The 22,585-nt window shown below is 45.3% G+C and overlaps 1 protein-coding gene and 1 pseudogene across 2 annotated transcripts in view; both read right to left on the reverse strand.

Annotated features, from left to right (window-relative positions):
• Positions 1-22,585, reverse strand: part of LOC147607472 (uncharacterized) — a 54,718-nt gene that overhangs the window by 13,364 nt on the left and 18,769 nt on the right. The gene's annotated exons all lie outside the window — the stretch shown is intronic.
• Positions 4,214-22,585, reverse strand: part of LOC147607473 (uncharacterized) — a 31,299-nt pseudogene continuing 12,927 nt past the window's right edge.

Genomic DNA, 22,585 nt, shown 5'->3' on the forward strand with positions numbered 1-22,585 from the left:
TTGTTGGTAGCCGCCCGACACGTGGACAACTCAAAGATCTTCTACAAGCTAGCCTCCTTGGAGTGCTTGAAAAGATCACAGACATTCATCCTTTGGGACGCAGCTACTACCAGGTTGAGTTTGACTCACTAGCAGCGTCAAATAGAGTCATCTCAAGGTAACTCTTTGTCTTTCATTTGTGTTCTTGTTTCATTTCTAGTCTGCTCTTGCTTTCATATTTTCCACACGCATATGGGTAGGCTCCAAACACATGCCACACCTCGGCTGAGCAGGAGGAAGGTGAGGAGAGCAAAAAGAAGGGGAATGGGGCACACAGCAGGAAGGTGGTGGTTTGAGAAACGCACACCTCTGAAATGCAGACGTCTCCCTGCGAATTCTCCTCTCTCTTTCACTTCTTGATCGTACGGGGTGAGATCATGCCTGCTGTCCCTTCGACGTTGAAGCTTTATACCCCTTACCATGCATAGCGTCGGCCATGACTGCAAATAATGTCGGGCAATCGGCCAAATCCCCTTGATTGACAGCTGACCCGTGCGACATATTCCTCCAACCGTTTAAATTCAAATAACTAAGTGGACTCTGATCCATACAAAAGCTCTATATTTCCACCGCTCTCTAATCTTTTAACTTGCTCTGATCTGACAATGTGCTCTGAACCATAGGGGGAGTCCCTACAAATGGCTTAAGTCGAAACATAGGATGTCTAATCCTAGAATATGGTAGGAAGTCCTCTTTTAGCATTCTCCATAAAAATAAGATATGTATTATAATTCTCAATTTTTTCTAAAAGAGTAAAAGCTTGTAAATGAAAATATGATAGTAGTTCCTCTTTTATGCTTAAAATCAAACTCTGAATTTAAATCATAATTTTAACCATAATTATAAACATAACTATGATTATCCCACTAGATTTAGCCCTTTGGTACTAATGTTCCAAATATGTCTGAAAGCATAAAGGTACCCTGGCCCAAATCCTTTTCAATTTTGTAGGGCCCAATGTACCTAAGTTTTAGCTTTCTTGGGTGGAGTCCTAGCTTGTAATTGTACAGCATAACCCAATCTCCCACTTTTAAAACCTTAAACTTGATGTTCCTATTTACCCAAGCTTGCCTTCTATTTTGAATAACCTCTGAAACATAAGCACTCATTGCCTTGTCCTCCTCTAATTGGTTCAGATGGTGCTGCCTGTAAATCAGAGATTCTCTGAGTGGTAGTCTTTGGTCAGCAGTAACTCTCAAACTAGGCACTACAAACTCCATAGGTACTACTGCTTCTAACCCATAAACAAGCCTGAAAGGAGTCATCCCAGTTGTTACCTTAAAGGCTGTCCTAAAAGACCATAGGGCTGAATCCAATTTCATATCCCAGTCAGATTTATAGTCCTGAACAATCTTCTTGATGATTTTAACCAAGATTTTGTTTGAACTCTCAGCTTGACCATTTGCCTGAGGGTGATAAGGAGTGGACTTTTTATGCAAAATCATGTGGGTTTGAGTGAGCTCTCTGATAACCTCATTCAGAAAATGTGTTCCCTGATCACTTACAAGCTCAATGGGACACCCAAATCTTGTCATGATGTTGCTGTACAAAAACTTGGCTACACTAGCTACTTTGTTATCTCTCAGAGCTACTGCCTCCACCCATTTTGTGCAGTAGTCTGTGGCCACCAAAATGCAGCTCTTCCCCCTTCTGCTCTTTGGCTTGATTGGACCCACAAAGTCCAATTCCCATTTCTGAAATGGGTCCAAGGGTAATACAGGGTGATTTGACATCCTATCCTTAGAATTAAAATCCTGACTGTAATATCTTCTTGCCTGTAATCTCCCCTGAAAAATGGCCTCCAGACAACCCTGCACGTGCTTCTTGTAGTATTGCTGTTTGCTCAAAATCAAGAACAAACCTTCTGATTATCTGATCTATACCCTTCCTATACAATGCTCCAGCAATGACTAGGAATGGCTTGCTCTTCAACACAAATTTTCTTTTCTGGTCCACACATCTCCTCTCGCAACAACCCATCTGTTAAAAACAAAAGCATTTGATCATAAAAGGAGTCAGAGCTCCAGCTCTGAATTGCCAACAGGTCAGAGTCAGGTAATTGATCATTAACCCCTGCAACATTTTCTCCATTTTCAAGCCTACTCAAATAATCAGCCACAGCATGCTGATTTCCTGGAGTGTGTACAATGACAAAATCAAATTCTTGCAATAACAACATCCATCTTGCTAACCTTCCTGTCGACTGAGGCTTCTTCACAAGGAACAACAATGCTTGATGATCAACATGGAAAAAGACTTTATTAGCCAACAAATAATGCCTGAATTTTTGTAAAGCAAAAACCATGCCCAAAGCTTCCCTCTCTGTTACTGAATAGTTCTTCTCAGCTGAGGTTAGCATCCTACTAGCATAATAGACAGGTCTGAACCAATTGATCTTTGCTTGCATAAGAACAGCTCCTACTGCAATGTCTGAAGCATCCACAAAAACGTGGAATGGCAAAGACCAATCAGGTGGCTGCAAAATTGGAGCTACCACCATCATCTTCTTCAAAATCTGAAATGCCTTCTCCTGGGCCTCTGACCACCTAAAATCTATTCCCTTCTTGGTCAAATGTGACAAAGGTGCACATACATCTGACAAATATCTCAAATGCCTACTCTGCCACTTGATTTGGCCCACAAACCTAGATGTTTCTTTCAGATTTACTGGGCTCTTTGACTTTATAATACTCTAAATTTTCCTTGGATCCACCTATATACCTTCCTCTGAAAGCTCTCAAAGCATTTTCTCAAGTGATCCAAGCGCGTCTCCTTTGATCCAAACACACTAAAATCATCCATGAACACCCTCATAAAAGTAGACAAATAGGGTTCAAACACTTTATTTGCCACATCTGAAAAAGCTGGTGGTCCATTCTTTAATCCAAAACTCATCACTGTGTACACAAATGCTCCCTACTCTGTAATGAAGGCTGTTTTGTACTCATCATCAGGGCATCTTAATTTGATTATACCCTGAAAACCCATCCAAAAAGCTATACATTTGATGTCCTGCAACAGAATCCAGCATGGTATCTGCAAAAGGCAATGGAAAAGGATCTGTAATGGTGGCTGCATTGAGCTTCCTATAATCCACATAAACTCTGATTTTTCCATTCTTCTTTGGAACAACTACAATTGGTGATAGCCATGTTGCTTCATGCACAGGTTTGATAAACCCCACTTGGAGCAATTTATCAATCTCATCCTTAACTTGCTTTGCATAGTTAGGATTCATTCTATACCTCTGTTGAATAACAGGCTTGGCATCTTGCTTCAAATTGATCCTATGAGAATAAAATGCACGATCAATCCCCTTCATGTTTGAGTAGATTATCTTTAAACTCTCCTTCCACATGTACACTAACTTTGACAATCTTGGAATCATCCTCTGTTCCCGAATTCCACTCATTCAAATCATCCTCCAGAACTCTAGCTGACTTCTTCATACTATTCTCATACCTTTGCTCTGCTATGGCAATAGCTTGGTCAGTTGGTAAACCATCCTGTATCTCCTCTGACTGTGATTGCTCTCTTTCCTGCAAAACTCTGAACTGCTCCTTAGTCATCTCAGTGCCTGTCTGAATATCCTGTGATTGCTCATCTATCACAACCTCTGCAGTCAATGCAATCAACGCATTCGAAGAGATGGCATCCCGCAGCGAAAGTGCTCCACACTTGGCATACATGTCAACCTTGCACAGAGAGAGAGACAGAGATGACCATGGTCGGCTTGCCTTCAGAAAACAGCGCAGAGCTCCCCACTTGGCATACATGTACTTTCTCCAACTGCACAGGTTGCTTGGCAGTAGCTGCTGCAGATCAAGCATCGTTTCCCAGCCTCTGAACCAAATGATGGAGCTGCTGCAGATCACGCCTCAACCAAAACATGGAGCTCTCGGTTTGCACAACAACCCGCAACCTCCTGTGTCCAAGCGCACTGCTGCCGCGTGCGAAATACAGAGAGAGAGAGAGAGAGAGAGAGAGAGAGAGAGAGGGACGCGGCGGCCTGACCTGAACCCCATGGGCTTGCGTACCTGGCATGAACCCCTACCCAAAACAGGGATGAAATAGAGAGAGAGAGAGAGAGAGAGAGAGAGAGAGAGAGAGAGAGAGAGAGAGAGAGAGAGAGAGAGAGAGAGAGAGAGACAAGACCGTTCATAATTTCAAATTTTCACTCTCTCGCATTAACTCCCTCCAAGAGCGACACGTGGCATCCACCAAAACAGGCTACGCATCCGGTGAAAACAGCCCACGGCTTCCTGGCCATGCCCCTGGAAGGGTGTCGAAAGCCTCTACTTTCAAAAGTAGGCCACTTGGCATACATGTCCACCAAAGCATTGCCAAGAACAACATCTTTCTTCAAGAGCCCATAACTAACAATATCATCGTGAATTTGTTTTCCCAGACCAACTTCTTGCACGATGCCACATGCCTTCAAAACGCAAGCATAGGTGAATGCATTTGGGAAAAAACACTGGCTCTACATCCGATGAAAACAGCCCAGAGCTTCCTGGCCCTGCCCCTGTTGGGCATATCCGGCAATCAATGCAGCCCAAGAGATGGCATCCCACACTGGAAGGGTGTCGAAAACCTGACGTGCTTTCGAAAGTGCACCACACTTGGCATACATGTCCACCAAAGCATTGCCAAGCATGATGTTTTTCTTCAAAAGCCCCTCACTAACAATGTCATCGTGAATTTGTGATCCCAAGCCAACTTCTTACACAATGCCACGTGCCTTCAAAGCTCAAGCATAGGTGACTGCATTTGGGGAGAAACCCTGGCTTTGCATCCGATGAAAACAGCCCAGAGCTTCCTGGCCCTGCCCCTGTTGGGCATATCCGGCAATCAATGCAGCCCAAGAGATGGCATCCCACAAGAAGGGTGTCGAAAACCTAACGTGCTTTCGAAAGTGCACCACACTTGGCATACACGTCCACCAAAGCATTGCCAAGCATGACGTTTTTCTTCAAAAGCTCCTAACTAACAATGTCATCGTGAATTTGTGATCCCAGGCCAATTTATTGCACAATGCCACATGCCTTCAAAGCGCAAGCATAGGTGACTGCATTTGGGGAGAAACCCTGGCTCTGCATCAGATGAAAACAGCCCAGGGCTTCCTGGCCGTGCCCCTGTTGGGCATATCCGGCAATCAATGCAGCCCAAGAGATGGCATCCCGCACTGGAAGGGTGTCGAAAACCTGACGTGCTTTCGAAAGTGCACCCCACTTGGCATACATTTCCACCAAAGCATTGCCAAGCATGACGTTCTCCTTCAAAAGCCCCTGACTAACAATGTCATCGTAAATTTGTGATCCCAAGCCAACTTCTTGCACAATGCCACATGCCTTCAAAGCGCAAGCTGTCACAAACAACTATATTCTAGGGACATGCGGATGCATGTCAGGCCTAGAAACATGCGGATGCATGTATGTATTATACCTGGGCATGTGTATGGATCATATGAGTGGATGCATATGAGTCCAAGGATATGGCAAGACATTTGTGGATCTTCGGGCGGTGCCCGTGTGGATTCCGGCCATGCACACATGGTGTGTTATGATGGCAGGCAGAATATTTTCAAATACAAGAATGATGATAGGTGGTTAATGTCACAAACCCCTATATTCTAGGGACGTGCGGATGCGTGTCAGGCCTAGAAACATGCGGATGCATGTATGTATTATACCTGGGCATGTGTATGGATCATATGAGTGGATGCATATGAGTCCAAGGAAATGGCAGGACATTTGTGGACCTTCGGGCGGGTGCCCGGGGGACTAGGGCCTTTGACACACTTGTTGATACCATCGATGCATATTAAAACATTTAAACATGGCCACAGCCTTAACACATATCCATCATCACTTTGCATAAAACATAAAAGCTGGACAAAACATCCACAAATGCTGAAAATGGAGCTTGCACACGTGACACCGCATAGAGGCCAGAATGGGGCGACCCCCCCCTTGGAGTATTTTATTACCCAAGGAGAATAATATCATGTACAAGCTTTGAGGGCCTTACTCTCCCCACAGGAGATGCTGGATTATCCCTATACAAATGCCATAACACAGCCCAACACAAGGCTACCAAGCCGGAACATAGGCTGTAGAAATGCCGAGCCAACAATATAATCCATATACCTCCGTGTGGGTACTGATTCTTTCCCAAAACCACGGGTCTTCATGCAATAGAGTTGGTACAGCAAGTACAACTCTCCATTCAGCCGGTACAGTAGGTACAATGGCTAGTACAGTCGGTACAGTGGCTGGAACAATAGGTACGATGGCTGGTACAGCATGTACAACAAGTACAAAAGCTGGTATAGCCGGTACAATGGGTGGTACAACAAGTACAGAAACTGGTACAGCCAGTACAAGGGCTGGTACAGCAGGTATAGTGGCTGGTACAGCTGGTACGGTGGCTAGTACAGCAAGTATAGTAAGTACAAAAGTTGGTACAGCTGATACAATGGGTGGTATAGCAAGTACAGAAGCTGGTACAGCCAGTACAAGGGTTGGTACAGCAGGTACAACAAGTACAAATGCTGGTACAACAAGTACAATGGCTAGAAATCATAATAAATGATTAAATACCCTTGCCTTCATGTATTTCTTCGCGACGATGGAAGCCTCCAAAACAGTCCCCAACAGCCGGTATTCTTCATGGGCAGCCTTCAAGTGAGAGAGAAAGAGAGTAACCATCATTAGGGCAACCTGTAACGGTGGTAGAGGCTAGTGTGGAGCAAGAGAGCCTCTATTAATGAAGAGAGAGGGCTCCAATTTATAGATTTGGGCCTCCCATGAACTAAAATGGCAAGAGAAGGCTACAATGACAAGTGGAGAGCCACACAATAGCTGAAGTGACAAGTGTGAGGCCACTTGTCTCACTTTGATCCTTTTTCTAACAAGTGTCAAGCCACTTGTCTCACTTTGGTCCACTTTGTTGCCACATGTCCCAATCTAAGAGATCGGTCCTTCCATAATCTTTACCTCTAAAAATATCCCAATTGGTTGACATTCTGTCATAGGCACTTTGCCAACTCTTGGTATCTGCTCAATTCCAGATGTAATGACGCGAGCAGAATTTCCATTAGAGTCGGGCCAAAAATAGCAACTCTCCTAAATTTTGGGAGTGTGGTCCTTTGTATTCTAGGATAATCCCCCATTCCCAAAGCTTGTACTTTCCAAATATTTAAACATCCTGGAGTCCACCAGACCCCTTTCAGACTAGGAAATGTCTAGGCTAGTGACATCCTCCCCAGCTTCTTAAAAGCTGTCCGCAACTTTAAGCTTCAAGCCATATATGCAAGATATAATCATGTCCCATCGATTGGGCGAGACGAGACAGTCTCAAAAATCCAATATAACTGAAGAATCCATGTCCCAAAGAAATGGGCGAGATTAAATAACTCTCCATAATACCAATATCAAAATCATGTCCCAAGATAAATGGGTGAGACAAAAACAGCCCCATAAGTCCAGATATCATAATCATGTCCCAAGATAAATGAGCGAGACAAATTAGTCCCATAAGTCCAGATATCATAATCCATGTCCCAAGTAAATGGGCGAGACAAAACAGTCCCATAAGTCCAGATATCATAATCCATGTCCCAAGTAAATGGGCGAGACAAAATAAGTCTCCTGCCAACAAGACATCGGTCCACATGACCCTTGGCATAGACATAAGTCCCGTCATGTCCACTTTACCGTGTTGGTACTCTGACCACACACCTTGGATGAGAGGTGGGCTTAAGTAAGATAAAACAATCACTCGCAGGCATAGATAACCTGGTGTTCCATAAGCATTTCTGCTACACATAGTTTATAGGCATTTCGGCCCACCAATAGTTTGTAGGCATTTCGGCCACCAATTCACACTACCCTCTCAAGTGCCCATGTTCCCTTCCATCTGCTCTCTATTGTTCCACCCACACATGGTAGAAACAATCTTCAAGAGAGCACGTAGGACAAGAGAACACTACACAGGGTATGTTGTGCTTGTCACTACCCTTTGAAGTGCCCATATTCCCTTCCATCTGCTCTCTATTGTTCCACCCTCACATGGTAGAAACAATCTTCAAGAGAGCACGTAGGACAAGAGAACACTACACAAGGTAAGTGAACCATGAGTTCCATAAGTCCAATGCATCCCAAATAAAGGGAGCCAAAAAGAATAATCCATAAACCACCTATCATCATTCTTGTACTTGAAAATATTCCGCCTGCCATCATAACAAACCATGTGTGCATGGCCGGAATCCACACGGGCACCACCCGAAGGTCCACAAATGTCCTGCCATATCCTTGGACTCATATGCATCCACTGATATGATCCATACACATGCCCAGGTATAATACATACATGCATCCGCATGTTTCTAGGCCTGACACGCATCCGCATGTCCCTAGAATATAGGGGTTTGTGACATTAACCACCTATCATCATTCTTGTATTTGAAAATATTCTGCCTGCCATCATAACACACCATGTGTGCATGGCCGGAATCCACACGGGCACCGCCCGAAGGTCCACAAATGTCCTGCCATATCCTTGGACTCATATGCATCCACTCATATGATCCATACACATGCCCAGGTATAATATATACATGCATCCGCATGTCTCTAGAATATAGGAGTTTGTGACACAAGCATAGGTGACTGCATCAGATGAAAACAGCCCAGGGCTTCCTGGCCGTGCCCCTGTTGGGCATATCCAGCAATCAGTCATCGTTTCCCAGCCTCTAAACCAAATGATGGAGATACTGCAGATCACGCCTCAACCAAAACATGGAGTTCTCGGTCTGCACAACAACCCGCGACCTCCTGTGTTCAAGCATACTGCTGGCGCGCGCGAAATACACAGAGAGAGAGAGAGAGAGGAACACGGCGGCCTGACCTGAACCCCGTGGGCCTGCGTACCTGGCATGAACCCCTACCGAAAACAAGGGCGAAATACAAAGAGAGAGAGAGAGAGAGAGAGAAGACCATTCAGAATTTCAAATTTTCTCTCTCTCGCATTAACTCCCTCTAGGAGCCCTCAAATGGCGACACGTGGCATCCACCAAAACAGGCTCCGCATCCGGTGACATTAGCCCAGGGCTTCATGGCCAAGCCCCTAGAAGGGTGTCGAAAGCCTGTGCTTTCAAAAGTAGGCCACTTGGCATACATGTCCACCAGAGCATTGCCAAGCACAACATCTTTCTTCAAGAGCCCGTGACTAACAATGTCATCGTGAATTTGTTTTCCCAGGCCAACTTCTTGCACGATGCCACATGCCTTCAAAACGCAAGCATAGGTGAATGCATTTGGGGAGAAACACTGGCTCTGCATCCCGATGAAAACAGCCCAGAGCTTCCTGGCCCTGCCCCTATTGGGCATATCCGGCAATCAATGCAGCCCAAGAGATGGCATCCCCCACTGGAAGGGTGTCGTTAACCTGACGTGCTTTCGAAAGTGCACCACACTTGGCATACATGTCCACCAAAGCATTGCCAAGCATGACGTTTTTCTTCAAAAGCCCCTGACTAACAATGTCATCGTGAATTTGTGATCCCAAGCCAACTTCTTGCACAATGCCACTGTCACCAATTGGCCGACCATTTGGTCCATCTCCAGATTTTGTGTCTCCTTCACTTGAGGCCAGGTCGGTGTCTCATGTGAAGAGGCCAGTATTTTGCTGACATGGACTGGAGCAAGACTGGTGCCACCCGTGTGTTAGCAGGATGGTGTCGTATGGACGGGAGCCAGACTAGTGCCACCCGTGTATGACCTGGACTGTGTTCGTGTCATGTGCACAGTGGGTATCTACCGTGTGCTATACGCATGCAAGACTAGTTTCGAGGCTTGGGGAAGCTTGGAACTAGGCAGGCTGATTGACGAGCTGAGTTAGGGAAATACTAACGGGTGGGTACCCAAGTATGGACGGGCGGGCGGCCAAGTGTGGACGCCCGATGATCGGCCATGAGCCTATAAAAGGGTGGCCAAGGTTAGTTATTGTATATAGAGAGTCTCGCAAGTTTGTGAGAGCTCTATGGTCTTGGAGCCTGGATCTAGTGCAGACGTGCACCTGCTTTATGCAGCCAAGGCCGGCAGCAATCTCGAGGCCCGCGAGGGCAGCTTCGTGGCGGTATGGGACGTCGCGAGGAGGAGATTGGTCGGTACGTCAACCTAGTTAGCTCAGCTCGTGGCTCGGTGGGGACAGCCAAGACTGTGGGCTCGCCCACGGCTGTCATGGTTGGGAGGTGAGTTAGGCCTGCACCCCCTTGCTTGTTTGTTGTTCGTTTGTTTGCAGGATTCGAGTTTCGAACCAAGATCGATCACGAGGGGATCCGTGGGGATTTGACAGTGGTATCAGAGCATACCTCGTGAACAAGCAAGTCGGTAGGTAGAGAAGATGAGGTCGAAGAACGGTATGTGTTAAAAAACTTGCTGTTTTTTTCTGTGCATACTGTAGTTTTCAGATTTGGTATGTGTTTTTTCTCATCAAAGAAGCCCATGTTGATGGGAGATGGTAGTGTAATAGGGTTGATTGCTTTTGCAAAGAAGAGGCATGTTTGTTGTGCAGTTGTATAACCTGTAGGGAGAGAAACAGAAAAAAAATAACGCATGTTGCTTTTCGTTGTTTTTTGGGCGCATGAGAGAGAGAGCGAGAGAAGAGCTGGCGAGTGGGTTTGCTGGCCGAGATTTGTTGACGTGGCAGGCGGGCTGGTACGTTGCAGGCAGGCGCATGGGTCTAAGTGGCCAGGCGGCGCCCATGACCAGGCGGGCAGGCTAACGCAGCAAGCCCAGGCGGCGCCCAGACCTACGCCAGGCGGCCAGGCTAGCGCAGCCAGCCCAGGCGGCACCTAGGCCAAGCAGGCAGCGCCCACGCCAGCCCAGGTCTACGCAAGAGTTCCAGCCAGGCAAGCGGCCGTAGGCGGCCCAGTGCAGGTAGCGGCTGGCATAGGCGCATCCTGCCGTGAAGGCGCCGGCAGCCCATCAGCTAGATGTCAGCATCCGCCGGCGGACAAGCATGCGCCGGCAGCTTCAGTCGCTTGCAACCAGCCGGCGGGTTAATTCTGGAGGAGAAGGAAAAAAAAAAAACAAGGAAAGCTTACGTTTACGTTTTTAGCTTTCGTTTTTTTAAGAGTTTAAATTTTTTTTAAGTTTAAAAGACCCTCCTCCAAAGTTTAAAGGTGTTTATTTTTTTTTAAAGAAAAAAGAATATATATATCCATATATATATATATATATATATATTTCAAAAAAAAACACAAAAGCTAAAGCAAAAGCTAAGCCTAGCTTTTGGAGATTTTTGGCTTTTGGGAAACCTTTATTAACCCCCTCACGTGGGCTTTTTGCCACACATCTCTCGAGTTCTCAAGTTCTCAAGTTTTCAAGCTCTCAAGCTCTCGAGTTCACTCGCACTTTCATTGTGCAAAGATCGAATTTTCTCTCCACGTACCCTCTTCACGATGTCGACCCAAGAATCAGAGTTGGAGCCCCTCGTGGAACGCGAAGGCTTGCCGGCTACGGAAGGCACTGATGCCGATCTTTTTGACGAGTTTGTGTCAAAATCAGATTTCCAAGAGTTCAAAGTAGCTCTCGAAGCTTCTTCGACGGAACGTCAGGCACAAATCGCAGCCCAGATGCAGGCTTTGCAGAACTCCATCGCTCTATTGACCACTACCCTCTCTACTTTCTCGGGAATGGATACCTTGGCTTCAGCTTTAGGCTCCAATATTACTCCGGAACCGTTCGGGGGCGAGCAAAAGCAGAGAACCAAGGAGATCGTGGACACTTGGCTACATAAGTGGCAAGTTCACTTTCAGTTTCATCCATACGATGATGGAAAGAAGATACAGTTAGCAGCAGGTTTCCTGTCCGGCAAAGCTTTGCTTTGGTGGAAGGAACTGAACCCAAAGCCAACGACTTGGGCACAATTTGAAGATATTTTCAAGAAAGAATTCCTCAAGAAAGAGGATGATTATGATGTTGTTGCCCGGTTTTCAGCTTTGACCATGACGACCTCACTTATGAGGTCTACCTCCAGAAGTTTCGTGACTTGCAGATGAAAGCTACAAAGATGGATCCCACTACTCTTTTGGGGTTTTTCGTAGCTGGTTTACCAGACTCGTACCGATTACAGGTTAAAAATAACAAATGTAAAACTTTGGACGAGGCCATTCATTCAGCTCGTATCTATGATGATACGATGGTCTCTTCCAAGTCGAAACCCGTTACCGAGCAGGGGAACAAACATAAAAGAAAGTTCTCCGCACCTATGGCTAACACGAATGAAGGCAAGTCTTCAGACCAACCTTCGAAGAATACAAGTTCGACACCAGCGAAGAAGAAACGACTCCTTAGGGCTTTGAAGCTCAAGAAGGAAGGACGTTGTTTTATCTGCGAAGAAAAAGGACACATGCGTAATGAGTGCCCAAAGCAAAAGGGTACCAAGTCAAACGCAGGACCCAAGCCAAAGGCAGCTAACCAGTTGTCTTTGACAGGTACGTCAATTACTGTACTTTCTCGCCCTAGTACTTGTTCTGATTGTCTGTTCAATTCTAAGGTATTTGGCATGCATGATCTTCTCCGAGTTTATGGAGAAGTGAATGGCCATAAAATTCACATTCTTTTAGACCCTGGCAGTTTGCATAACTTTGTTAACTACAAACTTGTGCAGAAATTGAGTCTTGATACGACACTCAGCGACCATACCTATGAGGTACGTCTACCTGCGGGCAGACAAGTTTGGGATCGCAAGGTCGAGATGCTTCCAATCCAGATTCAGGACTACAAAGACACTCTGGAATGCTATGTTATGCATCTGGAAAATGTAGACTTGTTATTAGGGATTGAGTGGTTTAAGGCTCTTGATGTCCAGATAGATTGGTCTAGTCATATTTTTTCTTTTCAGCATAGGGACACCAAGTATAGTATTTTAGGTGATTGTATTCATCCCTCTCAGGGACCTCTTGTAAATACAATTGATTTTGGAAATATAATGGATTCTTCTTTGTATACCGCTTTCCATTGTGTCTTGATTCCACTTTCTTCTTTTCTCATCCCTTCCTTGGATGTGAATGAATTAAGTGTGTTTGAAAGCAAAGAATTACAGAAGATACTTGATTCATTTCAAGATGTATTTCCTAAGGAATTGCCATCAAGTTTACCACCTGAACGGGCAGTAGATCATCGTATTGACTTGATCCCTGGTGCTCATCCTGTGAGTATTCCACCTTATAGGATGAGCCAAGCTGAGGAAGATGAGTTGGCTAAACAACTCGAAGATTATTTGAGGATGGGCCAGATCCGTCCAAGTAAATCACCTTGGGGTGCACCTGTGTTGCTTAGGACAAAGAAGGACAATACTTGGAGAATGTGTATAGATTACAAAAGATTGAACAAGCTGACTATTAAGAACCGTTATCCTCTCCCTAGATCAGATGACCTGATTGACCGGTTAGCAAGAGCGAAATATTTCACGAAGATAGATTTACGTACTGGCTATCACCAGATACGTATTCATGAAAGGCATGTCGAAAGAACCGCCTTTCGGACTAGGTATGGCCATTACGAGTTTCTCGTATTACCTTTTGGGTTAACCAATGCTCCAGCTACTTTCCAGCAAATGATGAACGATCTTTTTCGTGAACATTTGGGGAAATTTGTGGTGGTGTTCCTGGATGATATTTTGATATATAGCCGTACTCTTGAGGATCATGTCAGACACCTCACGATTGTCTTATCTATTTTAAGACAGAATCGACTATATGCTAAATTGAGTAAATGTGAGTTCTTTATGACCGACATCATTTACTTGGGACACAAGATCACTAGAGATGGATTGAGCATTGACTTTGACCGAGTTCAGAAGGTTTTGGACTGGCCTATACCGCGAACAGTGAAACAACTTCGTTCTTTTCTCGGTTTTGTTGTTTTTCTTCGGAAATCTGTACGGGAGTACTCTCAGCTCACACTACCGATGACCGACTTATTGAAAGGTCGTGGACGTAAGTCCAATCAGCCTATCACTTGGAATAACGATTTGGATATGGCCTTCAGACTTTTGAAAGATAAAGTCAAGGAAGCACCTATCTTAGCATTGCCTGATCCTAGTCGGCCTTATGTTCTTGAAACTGATGCCAGTGACTATGCTATCGGGGCTGCTTTATTTCAAGATGGTAGACCGGTTGCTTTTGAAAGTAAAAAGCTAGACGACACTCAATCTCATTGGCCAACCCTTGAGAAGGAGCTTTATGCTGTGATTCATGCTCTCAAGGTTTGGAGACATTACTTATATGGCTCCAAGTTTGTGGTATTGACTGATCATCAGTCAATCAAGTATGTGTGTGATGCGGATGATTTGAGAGGCAGGAAAGCTCGTTGGGTAGAGTTAATGCAAGATTTTGATTTTGAGATCCGTTATCGGAAAGGGTCCATGAATAATATTGCAGATGCGCTTAGTCGGATTAGAGAGATGAATACTTTGTCGTTCACCGAGATTTCTACTGACTTATTTCAGTCATTGAGAGGGCTTTGCAGGACTGATAGTTATTTTGGTCCATTTTGGCAGAAGATCCAGGACGGGAGCTCATTGATTGACCAAGACTCGATGACTGAGCAGTCTACTATACAAGCTGCAGGAGGTCAGTGGATGATTCGGAATGGTTTGCTGTTCCGTAATAACAAAATTTGTGTACCACAGATCCCGGACATTAGGTCCAAGATTCTGAGGGAGTGTCACGACGCCCCTTCTGCTGGACACCCTGGGGTACACAGGACACTATCATTAGTGAAACACACTTTTTATTGGCCGAAGATGAAAGTATATGTAGAAGATTATGTTCTCAAGTGTCAGATTTGTCAGGCAAATAAAGCTGAACGCTTTAGACAGGCTGGGTTGTTGCATCCTTTGCAAATCCCAGGTAATAAATGGGAAAGTATTTCCATGGATTTTATTACCGGATTGCCAAGAACACATCAAGGCCACGATTCTATTTGGGTTGTGGTAGATCGCTTGACAAAAATGGCTAGATTTTTACCGACCCGGAAGACTATTACAGCTACGCAATTAGCTCGGCAGTTTATCGAGCAATTATTTAGACTGCACGGGTTACCGCAGGACATAGTCAGTGATAGGGACTCTAAGTTTACGAGTGATTTTTAAAAACTTGTTTTCGAGAAGTTGGAAACAACTTTGAATTTGAGTTCCTCAGATCATCCTCAATCTGATGGCCAGACTGAAAGAGTGAATCAGATTTTGGAAGATATGCTTCAAGCATATGTATCCAAAAGACAAAGTTCATGGGAGGATTATCTTCCTATGTTAGAATTTGCATATAACAGTACTAAGCATACGAGTACAGGGTTTAGTCCTTTCATGCTTATGTATGGTTTTCAACCAAGATCACTTGTTACAATAGGATTCTCAAGACTTCAGCATGATGCAGCACGTAATTTTTTGCAAGATATACAGGAAATGTTACAAGTTGCGAAGGAATCTATTAGAAGTGCTCAAGATCGAGACAGGTTTTATTCTAATAGACATCGTTCACCTAGAGAGTTCTCTGAAGGAACGATGGTGTATTTGCGAGTTCCGAAAGATTCCGAGACTTTACGAACAGGTAGATCTCCGAAATTATCCCCTAGATACTGTGGACCATTTCGTGTTACACGACGGATTGGTTCAGTTGCATATGAATTGGATTTGCCTTCTCATGTGAAAGTTCATCCTGTATTTCATGTCAGTAGACTTAAGGAAGTACTGGGTGGAGCAGATCAGTTAGTTACTCCTCAAGAAATCATAGATATCCAGGACATGACATTTATTCCGCACGAACCTGAAAAGATTCTTGGATTTCGTGAACGAAGATTGCGTCATACGCTTATCACGGAATACAAGATCAAGTGGAAGGATCTTGTTGAGGAGGACGCTACATGGGAGACATTGACTTCTCTTCATAGAGATTACCCTGGCTTTTTAGTGAGCTCAGGAGTGAGCTCTTAGAGGAAGGGGAGTATGTCATGTGCACAGTGGGTATCTACCGTGTGCTATACGCATGCAAGACTAGTTTCGAGGCTTGGGGAAGCTTGGAACTAGGCAGGCTGATTGACGAGCTGAGTTAGGGAAATACTAACGGGCGGGCACCCAAGTATGGACGGGCAGGCGGCCAAGTGTGGACGCCCGATGACCGGCCATGAGCCTATAAAAGGGTGGCCAAGGTTAGTTATTGTATATAGAGAGTCTCGCGAGTTTGTGAGAGCTCTATGGTCTTGGAGCCTGGATCTAGTGCAGACGTGCACCTGCTTTATGCAGCCAAGGCTGGCAGCAATCTCAAGGCCCGCGAGGGCAGCTTCGTGGTGGCGGTATGGGACGTCGCGAGGAGGAGATTGGTCGGTACGTCAACCTAGTTAGCTCAGCTCGTGGCTCGGTGGGGACAGCCAAGACTGTGGGCTCGCCCACGGCTGTCATGGTTGGGAGGTGAGTCAGGCCTGCACCCCCTTGCTTGTTTGTTGTTCGTTTGTTTGCACGATTCGAGTTTCGAACCAAGATCGATCACGAGGGGATCCGTGGGGATTTGACAGTTCGACCCATGGGATTGTCACGCCATGAAAGAGCCAGTATTCGTGCCGTGTTTTGCCTATGGGACTGTCACACCATAGGGAGACTCGTGCCAAGAACTGTGTCTTACCTATGGGACTGTCACTCCATAGGAAGACCAGGTTTTTATGTTTTTATGTCGTGCCAGTTTTGTGCCGACAGATATTTTGTACTTGTTCCATGAACGGGAGATATGTCCATGTTACTATTTGCACATGCACACATGATTTGCATGTTTGAAACTGTTTTTGCATGACTTGTATTTTTGTGTTTGCCTACTTGACGTGTTACTTACTGAGCGGGGACGCCTGCCAGTGAGTCGTGAAGTCTGCTCTGTATTCTGACGAGTTTTAGTGCATGTGAACAGGTGGTAAGTATATGGTACATGTTGTTTTTATTATTTTATTTCTAACCTTTAGTTTTATAAGGTTAAGTGTTCACATTCACTTAAATGTGGACACCCCCTTTGGGCACCCACTTAGGGGCCAAGGTGGGGAGCCCCACTTAAGTGAGTGTGGGGGTGGGCATGGTCACCTATCCACACTCCTTATCCACATGCAAGCGTAGAGAAAACTACACTCTAATTTTTATAAAAGAAAACCTTCCCTTTCAAGCGTGGGCATGATTCGCTTCCACCCTTTTACGTAAGATCACCCGGCGACCATCTTCCTTGCGCTTGCTTTTCCCGGCGGCTGGCTGCTCTACGACTGCACACGCTTCAGGCTGCCCACCATCTACTGGCGGCTTCGCCTGTATGCTGTCCAGGCTGCGCTTCTGTACCATCTGTGGCGACTGTACCCTCTACCCGTTCTCTTTCTCAGCAGGCTGTGTGAGCTCTCCTGGGCGGCTGCTTCTACTCCCCACAGGCGGATGCAACCAAGTATCCCTTCTCCATACAAGGTGATTGCACTTGCTCTCCAGCAGGCTGCCCCTTTTTCTCTAGCTGGCAGCTGTGTGTGTGCCCACTTCCTTCAAAACAGGCTGCTCATCCAAGCCATCTTCTCCTCCACACAGCAGCCAGGTATCTTCTCCTTGCAAGTGGGTACTCCTCCTTTCACAGCAGGTGGCTGTGGTCTCTTGCGGTGGTACTTGTCTTGGTGGTTCACCACGAGGTGACTATTTCTTCAACAAGGTGTCTTTTTCCTACTTTGAAAGAGGTTGCTCATCTTCTCCACCGGCGACTACAAGAAGACTTCACATCCCCTGGGTGGCCTCATCTTCTACACAAACACCACGAGTATTGGTTTTCTATCAGCCATCCACAAGTAAGTGAATTTCAGATTTAAGTAAAGTATTTTGTGTTTAAATCTGATAAGGGATTCCCGACTCCCTCTACGGCCACACCCGTTCGGTGCCGTGTCCAACGGAGTCTTTCCCACTTGACGGGATTGGTTTCATTGGTATCAGAGCACGGTTGTTTCCCTCTTCCTAGTGGGGAAACGAACCTGTGTACTGGACATCCCGCTTTTAGCAAACTTAAAACACAATGGACAGCCAAGGCAACCCTTTGGAAGTGCCAAATTCGAGGGCTCCATCTAGTTCCTCTCGTGGGTCTGATGCCCTGCGAGGTAGACACAAGCCCCTTGAAAGGGTTATTGATAGTGAATCAAAGGGTCAACTGTCTCCAGGAAAGACAGTTATGCTTGAACAAGAGCCTGATGCTATGAGGGCTGAAATGAAACATATGAGAAAACTTTTGCAGGCTCAAGAGCAAGAGTTAAAGTTTTTGCATGAAGATCCCATCTGCAAAGTGTTATTGAAGCCAGGAAGGCTGATGCAATGGTAGATGTAACTTTTGAATCAATGGCTCGTGAAGTGGGCAAGAAACCAAGGGAATTGGCACTTGCCTACCTCCTCCGCAAAGGTGATATCAAAGAGGGGGATGTCGGAGAGCTGAAATTCATAAATCCACCTCGTTTGAAGCATGGAGATCCCGCATCCCAAAGGCTGAAATCTTTTATGCAAAAGGAAGAGGTGACAGTCACCTCTCGACATGCATCTTCTCCACAAGGCACAAAGCCTGACAGATATATGTATGCCAGTGCTCATGGAGGGCATGAAAGTCACATGCATGCAAGACATGTCTCTCATGGTGACAGGTCTGCTTCTAGAAAAATTTTGCCTTCTGAGTTGTCTCATGAAGAGACAATGCCATATGCAGGTAAGTCACATGCATCCGAATTTCGAGTTTGTGGAGCACATGCCACCGTGCCCCATGAAACTTCTATGACGGCCCATGGAGCCCATGCAGATAGGGCTACCCCGTTGGATAAGGGAAAAAGAAAAAGAGAAGACCATGAGCCTCATGCCAGAAAGCTCAAGGAATTCAAAGCAGGTGACAAATCTGTTAAATTTGATGTCTTTCATGGTGAACATGATGCCTCTAAGGTGTTAGCATTTGTGGCACAGTTCGACGTTGCTTTTAGCGATGAGGATTTCACAGAAAAGTCAAAGGTGCGCCATGCTAGCATGTTTTTGAAAGGGACTACTGCTCATTGGTGGATCACTGAAAAGATCACCAAGGATCCCATCTCCACTTGGAAGGAATTTAAAGACAGATTTTATGCTCAGTTTTTGCCACCAAATGCGGAGCAAACTCTCAATCAAAAGTGGGACAGGTTGGAGCAAAGAGATAATGAAAGCGTGCAACAGTATGTTAACAAATTCTGGAAAGTGTTGCTGGAAGTGACTCCCTTTATGCAAATCACAGAGGATGAAAGAAAGAGGAAGTTTCGTTCTGGACTGCAACCAGCATATCGTTCGGGCATAGAATTGCACCCGAAACATACGTTGCAACAGCTCACAGCTTCTGCTCTTGCTACGGAGCAATTGGTGCTCAAGATTAAGCAGGATCAAGGAGGTTCCAAGGGGAAAGATAAGGCTGTCCCAAATCTGCACAAGGGTGGACAGCCACCTAAAAAGAACTTCTGAGAGTCCTACAAGGGTGGTAAAGCTGAAAATAGCACACCTAAAGATCAGGGCCCAAGGAAGAACAAATTCGCAAAAACCCCGGAGCAAGGAGAGCAATATGCCAAGGATGGAAAGTGCTTTTCTTGTGGTAGCAAAGACCACATGTTTCGACAATGCCCAGATCGCAAATCAAAGCACGAGGACAAGCACACCAAAGCTAATGTACATGCAGTTCCTGATGTGCAAGGAAATACAGGTCATGACGCAAAAGAGCGTATGGTTTGCAAGGCTTGGGGGCAAATCAAGGATCAGCCCGCACTCTTCATGTTTGATGACAGTGCAACTGACAATTTCATCTCTATGCAAATGGCAGCTGCATTGAGAATTGAGGTTGAAAACATGGGACCTCAGATTGAAGCCGAAGCTGCATTTATTGGTAAAGAGGTGCAAGTTACCCCTTTGATAGGGAAGTTGCGCATCCATATTCAGGGCTACCTTGATAATGAGCATTTCTTAGTTGCTCCACTGAATGGATGTGATGAATTGTTGGGCAAGCCGTGGCACCATAGGCTTGAGCCCCGCAAAGACTACAAGTCCAATATGATTTCTTTTATGCATAAAGGCCGCATGCATTTTATTGATGCGGGCAAAGAAGAGAATTCCATCCCACTTGTATCATACATCCAAATTAATAAAGCAATGAAAAAGAGTCTTTCAGCGTACTTGGTTTTTGTTCGTGATAGCATTGTGCCAAATCATCAAAATGTGGATGCTATGTCTAATGATAGGCTGAATTTTCTTAATGCATTCAACGATTGTTTTGCTGACTCGTTGCCAGGTGAATTACCTCCCCAAAGGCCCGAAGATCACCACATAGATCTTGTGCCAGGTAATTCTCCACCTAACAAACCCGCATACCGAGTGAGTGCTGCACAACAAGAAGAAATCATGAAGCAGGTAAACGAGCTTTTAGAAAAAGGTTTGGTTCAGCCCAGTTCCTCACCTTACTGCTCTCCTGTGCTTCTTGTTCAAAAGAAGGACAGATCATTCCGTACGTATGTGTGTGGACTATAGAGCTTTGAACAAGCTTACCATCAACAACAGATTCCCAATTCCACGTATTGATGATATCTTGGATAAGCTTGATGGCTCAGCTTGCTTTAGCAGACTTGATTTGAAGAGTGGTTATCACCAGATACGCGTGGTGCCACAAGATGTCCATAAGACTGCATTCAAGACAGCCTTCGGATTATATGAATTCTTGGTAATGCCTTTTGGTCTAACCAATGCTCCTGCTACTTTTAATCGAATGATGGATAGGATATTCCGACCCCATCACAAGTTTACAGGAGTCTTCTTTGATGATATCTTGGTTTTCTCCAAGAATGAGCAGGAACACAGAACTCATTTGGTCACAGTGTTCGAAGAGTTGCGGAAGCATAAACTTTTCGTCAATGCCAAGAAAAGTGAGTTTTTTCTTTCAGAGATTCATTATCTGGGTCATATTGTATCCAAAGATGGAGTTACAATGGATCCTGTAAAGATAGAGACCATTCGGAATTGGCCCGAATTGCAAAACGTACATCAAGTACGTAGTTTTCTGGGATTATGTTCGTACTACAGGCGTTTCATAAGGCATTTTGCTATGATTGCCACTCCACTACATGATCTCACGAAGAAGAAAACTGCTTTCAAATGGACTTCGAAGGAACAGGATGTATTCCCTCGCAACCTTGGGAAAGTATCACTATGGATTTTATTATGGACTTGCCTAGATCCCAGCATGGGAATGATGCTATTTGGACTATTGTGGACAGGTTTAGCAAGCAAGCTCATTTCTTGCCCGTCAAGAAAACCATTAAAGCTGATCATATGGTAAAGCTTTTTCTTGCTAATATTTTCAAGCATCATGGTATGCCTAAATCCATTGTTGGGGATCGAGATCCCAAGACTACAAGCCTATTTTGGAGGGCTTTGTTTGATAATATGGGTACTAAACTTGAGTTTTCATCAGCTTATCATCCCCAAACGGATGGTCAAAGTGAAGCTGCAAATTCAGCCGTGTTGGATTTGTTGAAATGTTATGTGGCAGATCAAAAGAGTGCATGGGAGAAGTATCTTCCACTTGTTGAGTTTGCCTACAACAATACGATCCATGCTTCCACGGGAAAGGCTCCGTTTGAGATTATCTATGGCAGAGTGGTATTGCCACCCATCCTTCGTACCAAGGATGAGATATTTGCAGCTGATGAATATGTTCGTGACTTGGATGTTGCCTTTGGTCAGGTGCAGACAGCCATTGCAAGAAGCTTCGAAAGAGGCCAGGACGAGAAGGATCATATCCTAAACTTTCTTCTCGCTATTATGGACCCTTCAAGGTGATTCAGAAGATCAATGAAGTGTCCTACAGGCTTGCTTTACCTAGTCATTGGAAGATTCACAATGCTTTTCATGTGAGTCTATTTCGGAAATATGTGGGGCCAGATCCTGATGAGCCTGTCACAGAAGATCCGCTAGAAATTGAAGAGCTTGAGGAGATCCTTCAGCCAAAACAGATTGTTTTTCACAAGGAGCGAAAGCTACCTGCAGGAAAGCTTTCCAGGAGATACCTTGTGAAGTTTAAGAATTATTTGCCTATTGATGCCAAGTGGGTAAATGAGGATTATTTTGTTGATTACCCACAGTTGTTGCAGGCATATCTTGAGGCTTTTCAGTTGAGGTCAACTCTTTAGAAGCCCGGGGGGATGTCACCAATTGGCCGACCATTTGGTCCATCTCCAGATTTTGTGGCTCGTTCACTTGAGGCCAGGCCGGTGTCTCATGTGAAGAGGCCAGTATTTTGCTGACATGGACGGGAGCCAAACGGGTGCCACCCGTGTGTTAGCAGGATGGTGTCGTATGGACGGGAGCCAGACTAGTGCCACCCGTGTATGACCTGGACTGTGTTCGACCCATGGGATTGTCACGCCATGGAAGAGCCAGTATTCGTGCCGTGTTTTGCCTATGGGACTGTCACACCATAGGGAGACTCGTGCCT

Source organism: Cibotium barometz, chromosome 55, assembly GCF_041138505.1.
Source record: "Cibotium barometz isolate CiBa-2024 chromosome 55, ASM4113850v1, whole genome shotgun sequence".
In the NCBI taxonomy this organism is placed as follows: domain Eukaryota; kingdom Viridiplantae; phylum Streptophyta; class Polypodiopsida; order Cyatheales; family Cibotiaceae; genus Cibotium; species Cibotium barometz.